This window comes from Saimiri boliviensis, chromosome 15 (genome assembly GCF_048565385.1).
Source record: "Saimiri boliviensis isolate mSaiBol1 chromosome 15, mSaiBol1.pri, whole genome shotgun sequence".
Taxonomy (NCBI): Eukaryota; Metazoa; Chordata; class Mammalia; order Primates; family Cebidae; genus Saimiri; species Saimiri boliviensis.
Window position 1 is genome coordinate 70394088 of NC_133463.1, and position 14820 is coordinate 70408907.

The window sequence follows — 14820 nt, forward strand, 5'->3', positions numbered from 1 at the left end:
TTTCCAGTTTCATCCATGTCACTGCATGAACTCATCGAATGAAACGCATTTTTAATCCACCTGGATTGCCACCTGCACTCTTGAGTTATGGGAGCAGCAGCAGAACAAGTGGAAAAAGAGTCACCATAAAGAGCATGGTGACTGCTCCTGTAACAGTGGAATGATTGGCTATAGGAAGCATCAGCAAAGGCAAAGCGACTGAAAACCATGCTAAGATGGCAGCCTTAATTGAGCAAGAGCACAGCATCAGAGGTAGTCCAAGGGGCTGCCCTGCATAGCATCCACCTGACATAGGTGGAAGGGATTTGGGCAAAATCTGCAGGGCTACAGAGCTATAAAGAGTAGAGTTAACAGAAGGCAGAGGGAGTTGGCTTTCTAGATGTCACACTCACTGCTTTACCAAGAGACTCTTTTTTTTTTTTTTTTTTTTTTTTTTTAATTGACTGTGGGTTTACCTGTAGGGTCTGTGATAATATGTATGATTGACATATTTGCAATTGTTTGCTCATCCTACCTCATCTTCTGTAATAGATTCTGCTCCTTCATGGGGAAGATGGTAGTTCTACATCAGAGGCTACATCTACTCAGATGGGGAGGGTTATTGAGCTGAGGTGGGCCAATCACACTTTCTTCTTGAATGTCTTTAAAATAAACTTCCCTCTGTTGTACTGAACCCCTATTAACCCCAGCAGGAAAGGCACCAGGTTTAAGAGGCCAAAGAAGTGGTCCAGAGCCAGCAAACAAGATACGGAGTTTAATTAGGGACCTACAAAGAGAAAAGAGAGTCCATTGGCAACAGCTGGACAGGAGAACCACCTTATGCACAGAAATTATCTAGTGACAAGAGGCTCAACCACATTTCTGCCTCCCTACAGTTCAGTGGTGGCAAGCTGGACAATATAATCACATGGCCCAGTGGTGGCAGTCTGGGCAGGGAAACTGCAATCATTTGCAAACAGCATGCAGTTTGTATAATATTTTCACTTGACACCCTCCCCTTAACGACCTCCACCTGGCAACCTCCACTCATTCCAGAACTCAGGTCCCAATCCCTTGTATGGCCTATGTTCCACAAGAAGGGACAGCAGCTCAGATGTTCCTCATGGGCAAGGAACAAATGGAATCCCCCAGCTGGCCATGCCTGAGTTCCCTAGCTCAGAACATACATTCAAATGCCTCTGCCATGCAGGGTCATTTTCAGAGTATGCTCAAGCTAGTGCTATTAGTGCATTTATCCAATACTCTCTTTATATAAATTCCTTGTGTTTTGTTTCCTCTAACTTGAAGCCAAAGAAATTCTGATAACATGTTGGGGTTGAGATACAGAAGGAACCTAATATTCATGAATCACTACTGTGTGCCAGACATTCAAAAGGAATTAAATTTGCTAGCTGATTATAGTCTAAAGTAATACTGAGACATCTGACACTGAAAATAATCATATTTGGAAAACATGGCAAATGAGCAATACTAAATAATCCCAGCTCAGATCAACTCAACAGGGGAGTAAGCTTTCCGAATTTGTCATCCTCACTCATTAGGATGCATTTCAAAGCTCCAGCAAAGCTCCTCACTGAGGTTTTTTCACGATCCAAATGAATGATTGTAAACACCTGCTTTTAAGATTATTCAGACCCTAAACATTCTTTTAGTTCTTTGTAAAGTGAAACTTCAAATCTCAAGTCTAATTGCCATTCAGATCTTTGAACAGATCCACAGCACATTAAATGAGAACCCTTTTGGCCCTACACTGCAGCTCCTGCAGCTTGTTTTCTTATGGAAATGAAATTGCTGATGTAACAAGTCTTATAAAATGTTAGCCTTGCCATTTAAATGTCTGCTGTCTAAGATGCACAGATTCCTTAATCAACAAGGCAGAATATTGTGAATTCGGGTACTCAATAGAAAAACGCAGCCAAGAAATGCCTATGATCAAGACTTGACTAAATTGTATTTAAAATATTTAACAACAGTAACACATCTTTATTTTTTGCTCTTTTGTAAAATAAAGGGTTCGGGCCATTAGCTAACATTTACTGAACACTGTTCAAGTGTTTTACAAATCTCTTGTAATCATTGTGGTAGACTATTGAACATGTCAATTAACTATTGTACCCTAAACTATGCATATCCTGTGTATAGTCCTTGCACAGCAATTCTGAACTTGGTCAGGTTAATTTATTTGGCTAGCTGTACATGAGCGAGCCTGAGACACTCAGAGGCCTAATAGTTGCTTATGCACTAGGGCTTTTTCTCTTAAAATTTTTCTGTCCCCCTCTGAGAGTTTCCCAAAGCTACAGCTACCCTGTAAAGAGGTTTGGCTACTGTAGCCAAACTGTAGTTACATATATATAACACTACAGTAAATATAACTAGATATATGTTTTTTTCCACAGTTTCTGGCTCGTAACTCCCCTAGTCCTTGTTACAGCCTTTTGTTATAATGTTGGGTGTCTTAGGCCTCAAAAAAACAGAATTAGTCTGACCTTCCTCTATTTTCCTTTTACCTGCCCCAAGACAGGACTCTAATCTTCTCCCACTTTTCTGGGTATGGATCTTAGGACACTACCTAGATAGAGTCCCCCGCCATATACTGGGGGAAGGAATGCTGACATCATGAAATTTCCTTAAGAATCCAAGAAGACTGGATTCAGAGAGTGTCTGGATGGCTGAGCACATGGAGGTTTCTGTATCCAGGGAGGTCATGGAAGCTCTGTGCTCCTTCCTTCATACCTCACCCTGCATGTCTCTTTATCTGTAGCCTTTACAATATTCTTAGTAATAAACCAGTAAACACTTTTGTTTCCCTGAGATCTGTGGGCTGCTTCATTGAATTAACAGAACCCAAAGTGGGACCTGAGAACCCCAACTCAAAGCTGGTAGGTCAGAAGTTTGAGAGACCTGGTCTTTTGACTGGTATCTGGGGAAAGGAGGGTAGTCTTGGGAACTGAGTCTTAGACATTCGGATCTGACACTATCCCCAGGTAGATAAGTGTTGGAATGAATTAGAGAACACCCAACTGGTGTCCACTGCTTGGTGTGTGTGGGAAAACCCCCGCACATTTGGTCACAGAAGTCTGTGTTGATTGTCGTAGTGTGAGAGCAGAGAAAAAACACAGTTTGGATAGATTTTTCTGACTCAGCTACTCTGCTGGAAAGAGCACATAGAGGGGAGAAAGAAAAATGATGTAGATGATGCCTGGCTAAGAAGTCACTGTGGTCAAGAGTTGGCTTGATTTGTTGTGAGAAATAATAAATTGTTTTTGTTTTGAGTCACTACATTTTGGCACGATTTATTACACACAATTGACAATTAAAATAACCTTCATAATCCTTGAAACTAATAGTTTTATGATACCTTTTGACAAATGCAGAGAGTGAAGCAGGGAGCTTACTTAACTCGCCAGTGATAACACAGGTGATAGGCGAAACAATCAAATTACACACATAGGCATTCTGCTCCAATCAGTGTGCTATATCATATATCTAAGATAAAGATACTTCTATTCATATTATTTTAAAAATTGGACATTTGTGAATACTTACTATTAGCCAACACTGTCATACATTTTCTAAAACTGACTTAATCTTCACACTAACCCTTTGATATGTTCATTGTTTTGAGACTTCCATTTTTTGAAAGCCTTTTTTTTTCTTTTTTTCTTTTTTTTTTTTTTTTTTGTAAAAGAACCCCTATCATCTTTTGGAGAACTGCTTCCTTTTTACTGTATACACAATTGACAGTAGTGGCTATTAGAGAGCCCTGCCCTCCCTTAGTCAAAGATTGGGCATGTGACCAAAGCTGAACTAATCAGAACCTCCCTCATGAGAAATGGACTCATAATTGCAGAGCAGCACAAAGACAAAAACATAGCTGAAGCTCATTCACTGTAGGAGGCAGACATGGGAAAGAAGGCCCTGGAATCAGAACAAGAATTCTCTTTTAATTATCCACAGCTACAGTGTCTCTGCCGTCTTCCATTCCTGCCTGATTCCCTGACCCTTGCTCTTCAATACATCCCTTCTCTGCCTTAGTTGGTCAGGCTTGCTCTGTTGCATTCAAGAAAGAAATTTCTTAAAAGATAAGGAAAATTAGTCTCATTGAGTCTACATAACTTGCCCAGGGTCACATGTCTTATAAGTGGCAGAGTTGGGATCAGAATTCACAATCTAGCTCAAAGCCTATGTGTTTAACCACTCTAATCTTAGATACATTGGTGTTTTAGATTATCCAAGCCATGTATTGTTAGATATGTAGGTCTCTATGTTGCTTGATAATTGAAAAGTAACATAAATGAATTTCATTATTTTAATATCCTGTAAGAATGTGTTTTTTGAGATACAGTTTAATTTAATGCTAGTCGCATTTATTGAAGAAAGCATTTTTTTTTTTTTTTTTTTTTTTTTTTTTTTTGAGACAGAGTCTTGCTCTGTCACCCAAGCTGGAGTGCAGTGGTGCGATCTTGGCTTACTGCCACCTCTGCCTCCCAGGTTCAAGTGATTCTCCTGCCTCAGCCTCCCAAGTAGCTGTGATTACAGGCACCCACCACTGCATCTGGCTACTTTTTGTATTTTTAGTAGAGACGGGGTTTCACCATGTTGGCCAGGCTGGTTTTGAACTCCTGACCTCATGTGATCTACCCACCTCAGCCTCCCAAAGTGCTGGGATTGCAGGCATTAGCCACTGCACCCAGTCTGAAGAAAGCATTTGTAAAGATGGTTATGGGAGATTGGAAACAGTGTCAGACTTGAAAAGAATAATTTTTTTTTAATTCTACCTTTATATGTTAATGGACTTTGGCAAAATCTAATACTTCCAAATGTCAATTCCCTCATCTTAAAATGAGGTTCTTAATGCTTAACTTATAGGCTTGTTTGGGACTAAATGAAATCATATATTTAAAATTGCTTGTCATTTGGTAGTCACCCAACCTACCTGATACTTACTTGTTATTGACTTAGGGAACATTTCTCTATTTTTTGCTAATCATCATAAATGACAAGATCACTTATTCATTCACTTAATCAACAAATATAGTCTTCATTCCATGAAAAAGCATTTCATATTAATAAAATATGTTTACAAAGATGAGTAAGACATAGACTTCCTCGTCGAGCAGATCACAGTCTATTAAAGAGGGAACATGAGAAAGTTTTGAATAATTAAATATAATGTATTAATACATTATATTTAATTGGAAATACATTATATTTGTGGAAAACACAAGTGATATTTGGAAATAAAGAACAGAGTTACTGACTTACATTCCACCAGAAAAGCTTCTCAGAAGAGGCTGATGATTCACCTGGGCTTTGCAGGATAGTGAAATAAGGTGAGTGAAGCTTAAATAAATGAATTAACCAAAATCACATGAGTAGGAAGTGCTTGGATTAGAGTGATCAGCTACTAGCTAATGTTTACTCCAAATCTAAGCCTCCCTTCAATCTACCATTCCCACCTGTTAGCTTAGTTTAAACAGGAAAAAAAGAAAACTGATTTGTTTTATCAGCAGGTTTAGAGTGAAAAGAAACGTTATGTTCTTATTCATAATCATAGAAGGGAAGAGGGAATAAGACTATAGTTGTGAGGACTTGTATTTATCTGACTTCAGAAGCTCAGCTGGATTAGATCAATTCTGGAGAAATATTTTAACCTTTACACATACATTCTCACCCAGTCACAGTCTGTAGACTACCCATTATCTGCTCTAGAAGGGAAATGACTCAAGCATGGGAAGAAAAGATGGGAAATACCTATGGCATCATTGAATTTGTCCCTTGCCAGATAGTATCATTTTTGTGGAGACACTTTCTTAATTAGACCTTGTTTAGGCTGGACTTCTATCCATATAGTGAGATACGAGCTTTATATGCCCAGAAGTCATGTTCCGAACAGTTTGGAAGTTGGCCATCTAATGGGGTCATAGCAACATAAGCAGCCTCCGTCATGGTCCTGGAAGGTCAATGGAAGTTCTCAGCTCTCTTTGTACTTGCTAATCTCTAACTATGTTCCTTCTGCCAAAATTCTACTTAGAAAAGGTTATTGCTGGCCACAAATCACCATCTGGTGCCTAGATTCCTGGCAATGTGATGTGGGACTTCTCCTGGGTATGGCTTAAAAATGAACAAGCAGTAACTGTGGCCATCAATACACAGATAATTAGTATGTTTCTTTTCTTTACAGTGTCTTTTCCCAACCAGATACTTTGACTTGAAAAATATTATCCGATATCAAAGAGAGTTACAAAATTTAAAATCCTGGGTGTGAGCTGAAGTAAACATTCATGTAGTATTGATTAAAACAATTTTTCAAAAGAAGAGATAAACCCCCGACTAAGCCATGCATTTATAAGTATTTATTATACTTGGGTCTAACTTGTAGGGTAAATTGTTAATTTGTGGAAATGAGTATTAGGGAAAAGGGGAAAAAGTCTTCTTTTTTTTTCACTTTAAAACAACAAATAAGTCATTCTTTAAACCCTTGATGTCCTCTGTGGCATGTCTTATGATTCAGTTTGGGGTAAGCAGAAACGAACTTATCAAAGTGAGATATTTAGCAGCAATATTTTATACCTGTATTTATTCAGCCACATTCATTTAGTATTTTCTGTATGTCAAACACTGTTCGGAGCTTTGAGATATCCCTATTCTCTGAATTTTATACTCTGGGTGCTCAGAGAGACCACAATCAAGTAAAAAAATATATAAATAAATATGTTGATTTCCAACAGCAAATGCTTGGAGAAAAATAACACGATGATACGGTAGAAAGTGAGTAGGGGACAGGATGTCACTTTCGATGGCATGGCCAGGAAATAACTCTCTGAAGAGGTGAGTTCAGTGACAAGAAGAAATCAGCCATGCTGTGTTCTTGGAGAAGAGCACTTTAGGCAAATAAATAGCAACAGTTAATGGCCCCTGAAGCGGGAACAAGCTTGTCTTGGCTGAGGAACAGAAAGGATGCCAGTGTGTAATGTAATAAGGAAGGAGAGAGGTTCAATAGGAAGTCACGGAAACATGCAGAAGGCAGATCATGTTGCACCTTGTGGAACATAGTATTCTAAGATAAGATGTTTGAAGGCTTCTAAGCAGGTGAGACTGATGCTCTCACCCTGGCTGCTAGAAAGGTGCCAGAGTGGGAGAAAGTGTAGATGTCTGACAATACAACAAGATGCTGGTGGCTTGGCTCAGGGTGATGACAGCAATGAAGGGAAGAGCCCACCAGGACTCAGGCCCTTATCTGACCTTTGCAAAGTACAAATCTTCCGGTGTCCTAGTGCTCAGAACTAATCATCATAATGCAAATATGCAGAGTTTTTTTTTTTAATTCTCAATGGCCTTTTCCTTCTATTATTGTTACTAATATTATTATTTAGTCTCAGTAAGACTCCCTATGAGGTTTGTAGCAGGGGACCTCTTATACTTTTCAAATGGAGAAATTGAGATATTCACCAAAAGTCAACCAAAACCGAATGAAGCTAGGACTCAGATTCAACTAATGCCAACATCATACTTTTACTACTGTCCCACCTACCATATTTTAGACATTCCAAAGCATTTATTTTATCAGATGTAAATTTTTCTGTATTAAGTGTTATTCTGGATGTCAGATACTAGACAATTACATGAGTACCAGTTCAGTGTCTGAAGAGGGTGGCCACCTATTCTGAGAAAAAAAAAAAAGTCTGTATAGAAACCTAAAAATGGGAGGCTTGAAATGCAGGGCTTTTTTTTCTTTTTCTTTTTTTTTTTTTTTTTTTGAGATGGAATCACCCAAACTAGAGTGTAGTGGTGCAGTCTCAGCTCACTGCCACCTCCACCTCCTGAGTTCAAGCAATTCTCTTGCCTCAGCCTCCTGTGTAGCTGGGATTACAGGCATGTGCCACCACACCCAGCTAATTTTTGTATTTTTGGTAGAGATGGGGTTTCACCATATTAACCAGGCTGATCTAGAACTCCTGACCTTGTGATTGGCTCGCCTCGGCCTCTCAAAATGCTGGGATTACAGGCTTGAGCTACCACGCCCAGCCAAAATGCAATTTTAAGAAGTAAAATTCCTTAGTATTTGAGTTATATATCCAAGTCCTCAGTGCAGTGCTTTGCTGAGTAAAGAAAGTATAGGAAGAAAGAAATATTAATGAAGTTAGTTGTTTGTGAGAGAAGGAAAAAGTAAAATTTTATTAAATTCTTATGAAGTGGTATTTTTCCTATGTATTTTTCATAGGATATTTTGATTACACAATAACTCTGAAAGGTGAGTGTCATTTCCTTTATTATTCAGATAAAGAAAATGAGGCTCCAAGTAGTGGTGTCATTTTCTCAAGTTTACACAGCTGAATAGCAGAACAGTAGTTTTAATACAAGTCAGTCCGCAACCAAAGCCCAAGTACACAATGAGTCAGAGCTCCAAGCTTGTCTGGCCTTCTACACTTCCAAAATGGGTAATATGGCAGCAATTTGTTTCGGAGCAAGAACTTTAGAATCTCTGTTTTTTTAATATGTTATGATATTTTCTAATGGAGCTGAAAATTTCAGGTACTGTGCTGTACTACTCAGAGTGGACTTATATTTAAAATCTAACTATCAAAGACCTGTAATCCTGAAAGCTTATAATTTACAACTCCTTTTGAAGGGAATGGATTTAAGCATAGCCTCAATACGTCAGGTTCAAGATTAGAGAAGCAGCCCAGAAATTGCAAATTAGAGGTTTTCTGCATTATAAAGCAGACCTCAAACACTTATCTGGATGAAAGAGAGCCAGATGTTAGCTCCAGGGCTTGTAACTGGTTGTGAAGCTAGAACCCCGGAGAAAAATCAAATGGATTGCTGTTTACTTACTTGAGATAAGGAGCTTGAACTTTTTCCACTCTCTCTGTCTGTCTTTCTTTCTTCTTTCTTTCTTTCTTTCTTTCTTTCTTTCTTTCTTTCTTTCTTTCTTTCTTTTTCTTTTCTCTCTCTCTGTCTCTTTCTTTATACTTTGCTCCATTCCTGAAAGATTTGAAGCAGCTGAATTGGACCAAATGACCTTTAGGTTTTCTATCTACAGTGATTCCGCTAATAGCATTATAAAACAGCCATTCATTTTCAATTCCCAAAGATCCTTCTTCCAGGATTTTTATTTTTGTAATACTTGTATCTTTTTTAAAAATTAGAGACACATTACATGTTGTCTGGAGAGACGAATTGTTTACTTATATAACATACCAGTGCCTGTGTTCATTCTGAGAGTAAGACGTGTGTACCGTGATTCTATCCTGACCTGTTTTTTGTTTGTTTGTTTTTAACTGATAGTATTTGATTTGGTTACTCAACAATCAACACAATCCAAGGTAGAGAATAAAAGCCAAAATTTCCCTTGGTTTAGAAAGCACCAGTGCTTCTTTTCTGTCTGTCGGTCCTCTCCTATATTGCCAGAGTTGTTTCAAAGACTAGCTAACCACTAATTGTCCATTTTCCCACCATATAAGGATTAAACTCCTTGTTGCCCTGAAAAGCAGAATTAAAACAAATCACTTAGGTTTGCCTAAGCTATAGTGTGGAGAGCCTCCTGACCACAGGTGGGTAAGTTGAACTCTTCAGAGAAGAGCCTGTTTCTGTAGCTGGGGGGCTAAGCCAAATAAGCCTGAAGGTTCTTTCTCTTACTTAACCCTGTGATCCCCGTACCTGGAGCTGATTACCCAAATAAGGAGGTTAAGCTCTGAGTGGTGTTTCTAGACAGTGAGTGAAAACAAATTCAGCTTGTGATGTCAGAAAATATATGCCAGTGTAGCCTGAATTATGTTCTGCAGAATCATAATGTTAATCTAGATGTTAACCGACATCCTGTGGAAAGAGTACCGCAGTCATGTAAGTGTGGGGATTTCTGTATGCGATGGGCTTTTCTTGTAGATTCATAAAGCTCATCAGCACATTAAAACTTTCTGAGAATTTCTACAGCCGGCAAAGAAATATGGTGTTTCTTTTCTTTCTTTCTTTTCCCTCTCTCCCTCCCTCCCTCCCTCCCTTCCTCCCTCCCTCCCTCCCTCTCTTTCTCTCTTTCCCCCTCTCTCCCTCTCTCTCTCCCTCTCTCTCTTCTTTCTTGAGACAGGGTCTTGCTCTGTCGCCAGCGCCAGGCTGGAGGTGCAGTGGCGCGATCTCGGCTCACTGCAATCTCCGCCTCAGCCTCCCAAGTATCTGGGATTACAGGCATGCCACCACACCCAGCTACTTTTTGTAAACTTGCCTGAGATTAGAACTCTTAATGAATGATCTTTCAATACCTTGGAGCACTGATGTTGCAAGCATTGACCAAAGAAACAGTTTTTCCTTTTCTAAGCACAAAGCCTAGTCTATAGCAGACACCTAATCAATATTTGTTGAAGATCAAATGAGTGCATGAATAAATGAAATCATGTAAACTAAGGATATTTATTTATATGCATAGACTTGTACTGTAAAATTTTTTTCCCTATAGAAACAAATTTACGTGATCCAACCCATGATTATTGAGCTCCTGCTTTTGGAGAGATCTTATGCTAGGTGTGGGGGAGCCCAGAATCTAGAAGAAGATGATGATCACACCATGTCACATGTGGAAGAGAGATCTCTAGGGGTAAAGAAAACATGTTATGCAATATGGGTGGGGCAGGGGGAGTCAGGGAAGATTTCTGGTGAATATAATACCGAATTGAGTCATAAATGGCAAGGCAGAGTTAGCTATGTAAAGAAGTGACTACGTGAATGTATATGATATGCATGTGTAAGAAAAGCTTCAGATGTACAGCTTAATAGCATATAAAATACACGTTAGTATTTTATGATGTGAAGGTAAAACATTGTATCAGAAATGCCTTTGTTCAAGGAGAAAGTGGGTACTCCAGGGAGCCAAATAATATGAGAACATGTGTCAACAGTACTTGTCCAAATTACATCAAAGAAAAACATGAACCATTAAACAATACAGGAAATGTAGCACTTAGCATTTAAATTAGTATGTTAAAAAAAAGGACAATTTTTCTGGGTGATCTGTGCTCCTCCTCATAAGAATTCTAGTGAACTCTACTACTTCACCTTTCTCACAACTGAAGAACAGTCCCCTGCTCATAGACTTTCCTTTCCCAACACTAATGTATTTCTGTCTCTAGCTTCTCTTTATATCGTAAGTTAAAAGTCTACCCAGGGATGAAGAAGTTCCTTATAGCTAAAAAGCCAAGATTTTGACTGAAAAGAAAAAATAACTCTGAGACTTGGTGGGTGTTTCCCAGCCTGTATTGGGAATTTTATTCCCTCACACTTTTATTCTGTTCACAAATTTATATTGAGTTCCTAACCTGTGACACAGTATGTGCTCAGATCAGCACATGCAATGCTGATAACGATTTCACACACTTCCTTTTATCATCCAGCTTATCCTTTACTGAAAGAGACAGATACTAACAAGGAGTCATAGAAACAAAACTAAAAAACAAGCACTAAGAAATTTCTTAAGAGAATATAATAGAGAAACCTGGTGATGGTAGTCATGGAAGACTTCCTGAAGGAAGTGATGATTGAACTGAGGCTGAAGGGTAGAATAGGAGTTAACTATACAAAGGTGGCAGTGGGAGGGAAGTGGGATCAGGAAGAGCTTCTGCAAAAGACCACAGTAAAGTCAGAGCAGGGCTTACTTTGAGTTCCTTTAAGTAACTTTTTGAAGGAAAGTATAATTTCTTATTTCTGATATGCCAGCAAAGTCTGGCAAATCATCACTACTCAAAAACTGTTTGTTGAATGAATGCCTTAACTTGATAGACAGTGCCAAGATACTTTTCTTTTTCTTTTCTTTTCTTTTTTTTTTTTTTTTTTTTTTTTTTTTGACGAAAGCATCAGTTCTCTGCCCAAAGCAAAAAGAATGTGTAGCTTTAGCCTCCCAAAGTGTTGGGATAACAATCTTTCAATACCTTGGAACACTGATATGCTTATCTTGCAGCAAAATGCCTAGAATACTATCCCAAAGCTTATCCAGCAGCAAAATACCTAGAATACTACCAACTTTCCTGAAAGAAGACTCGTTACTTGAGTCCATGCATCCATCCTGGTTCCTTCATGAGTTCATTTATTTATTCACCAATTTTTTCTTTTTCTTTTTCTTTTTTTTTTTTAGACTGAGTCACTCTGTCACCCAGGCTGGAGTGCAGTGGCACAATCTGAGACTACTGCAACCTCCACCTCCTGGGTTCAAGCCATTTTCCTGCCTCAGCCTCCCAAGTAGTTGGGATTACAGGCCCCTGCCACCATGCCCGGCTATTTTTTATTTTTATTTTGTATTTTTTAGTAGAGACAGCGTTTCACCAGATTGGCCAGGCTGGTCTTGAACTCTTGATCTCAAGTGATCTGCCTGCCTCAGCCTCCCAAAGTGCTGGGATTGCAGGTGTGAACCACCGCCTGGCCTATTTACCAAATTTTGTTGAACACCTGACTGTGCAAGTTACCATGGAGGATTCCATGAAGCCTAAGTTTTTCCTTTTCCAAGCACAAGGCCTAGCATATAGTAGACACCTAATCAATATTTGTTGAAGATCAAATGAGTGCATGAATGAATGAAATCATGTAAAGTAAGGATATATATTTATATACATAGACTTGTACTGTAAACATTTTTTTCCCTATAGAAACAAATTTAACATGATCCAACCCATGATTGTTGAGCTCCTGCTTTTTGACAAAATGGCAAAGATATAGACTTAGCCTCAAAAACCTCTTATTCTACCAGGTTGTTACCCTGTGCACTAATATTTGTAAAACAAGGCAGAAGAAAGTCTGGACTGCATGACAGAGATAAAAATGGAACACTATGAATCAAGGAAATTGAATCATTTTAAATTGAGGTATTGGGTAAAGGATACGCTAGTAAACTAAAGAATATGGAAGAATTTTGACAAGCAGATAGAGGAATTGGGGGAAGGTGAAAAGCCGTTTAAAATTGAGGACAAATATTAACAAAGATCAAGGAGAAGGGCAAAGTGTGTTCAAGAAGGAGCAGAAACATTTAGTTTAGTAGGGCGTAAAAAATAGTAGGTGTAAAGGACTGCAAAAGAGAAAATAATCATCAGCCTTGAATAATTTCTTGCATATTAAATGCTTTTATCTTGCTGACAATGAGGTGAAGTTAAATATTCAGAATTGGACCTTAGAATGATAATTTTAATAGAAATGCAAAGAATCCATTGGATAAAACAGAAATGAAGAGTAGAAAGGTAGTCAGGAGGTATATTCTTTCTTTTTCTTTTTTTTTTCTTTCTTAAGCTGGAGTCTCACTCTGTCACCCAAGCTGGAGTGCAGTGGTGCAATCTTGGTTCACTGCAACTACCACTTCCCAGGTTCAAGCGATTCCCCTGCCTCAGCCTCCTGAGTAGCTGGGACTACAGGTGTGTGCCCCCAGCCCGGCTAATTTTTGTATTTTTAGTAGAGACAGGGTTTTGCCATGTTGGCAAGGCTGGTCTCGAACTCCTGACCTCAGGTGATCTGCCCGCCTTTACCTCCCAAAGGGCTGGGATTACAGGTGAGAGCTACCATGCCTGGTCATCAGGAGGTATTTTCAACAGTTCAGGTAAGGGATTTAAAAAGTCTTAACAAAGAGGAGAGATGAATTTGAATGACATGGCAAAGGTAAGATCAAATGACTATAATAACCAGCTGGTTATGGGCTCCTTATACCAAAACAAAAGCTGAAGAGAGTGCTTGGTAATTGGCATGAGGTGATGACCTGAGACTGTAAAACAAGAGGCAGACTGGGAAGAAATATGATGAACGTGGTCAGGTGCCTGGGAGAGCAGTATCAGTTTGTTATAAGCATGCTCAGGCCAAATCACAATTATAAAAACAATTGTTTCCGTGAGATCTTCAAAACCAAATCATCATAAAGTGCCTCACTTTGTTTGTTTTGTTTTTTGTTTTCAGATGGAGTTTCATTCTTATTGCCCAGGCTGGAGTACAGTGGCACAATCTCGGCTCACTGCAACCTCTGCCTCCTGGGTTTAAGCAATTCTCTTGCCTCGGCCTCCCTAGTAGCTGGGATTACAGGTGCCTGCCACCATGCCCAGCTAATTTTTTGTATTTTTAGTAGAGATGGCATTTCACTATGTTGACCAGGCTACTCTCAAATTCCTGACCTCTGGCAATCCACTTGCCTCGGCCTCCCAAAGTGCTGGGATTATAGTTGTGAGCCACTGTGTTATGACAATGTTAGAAGCCGGTCCAAAAATTCCATAGGCGTGTGATCTATCAAAAGTCATGTAAATACTAGTATTTCTCCCAGCTGTGTCTCCTATCATCCATCTTCAAATTTATTTTCTATAGTCATGTCCCACTCTTGGTTAACTACAACCTCCACTTTTAATTTGTTAATTCTGTTTAAAGGATCACATAATAAAATTACATCACGATCACTGTATTCATGTTATTTCTTTTACCTGAAAAGTCCTTAATTTCCATCCAAGTTTATACATCTTTAAAGAATCAACCTAAATACCAGGCTATCTTAAAACCTGCCGTTATGAAGCTAATTGTACATGTTCACCTTCTTCTTTTCACATCCCATGGCACTCTATACCTCTATTTTGCATCAAATCCCTGTGTAATTACCATATCCCTCTTATGCAATTATAAGCTCTTTGAGTATAGAGACGGTGTATACTATACCACTTCATTTCTTGCCCATAACAGGAACTTTTTTTTTTTTTTTTTGAGACAGTCTTACTTTGTTACCTAGACTGCAGTGCAATGGCATGCTATCTGCTCACTGCAACCTCTGCCTCCCGGGTTCAAATAATTCCTTTACCTCAGCTTCCCAAGTAGCTGGGA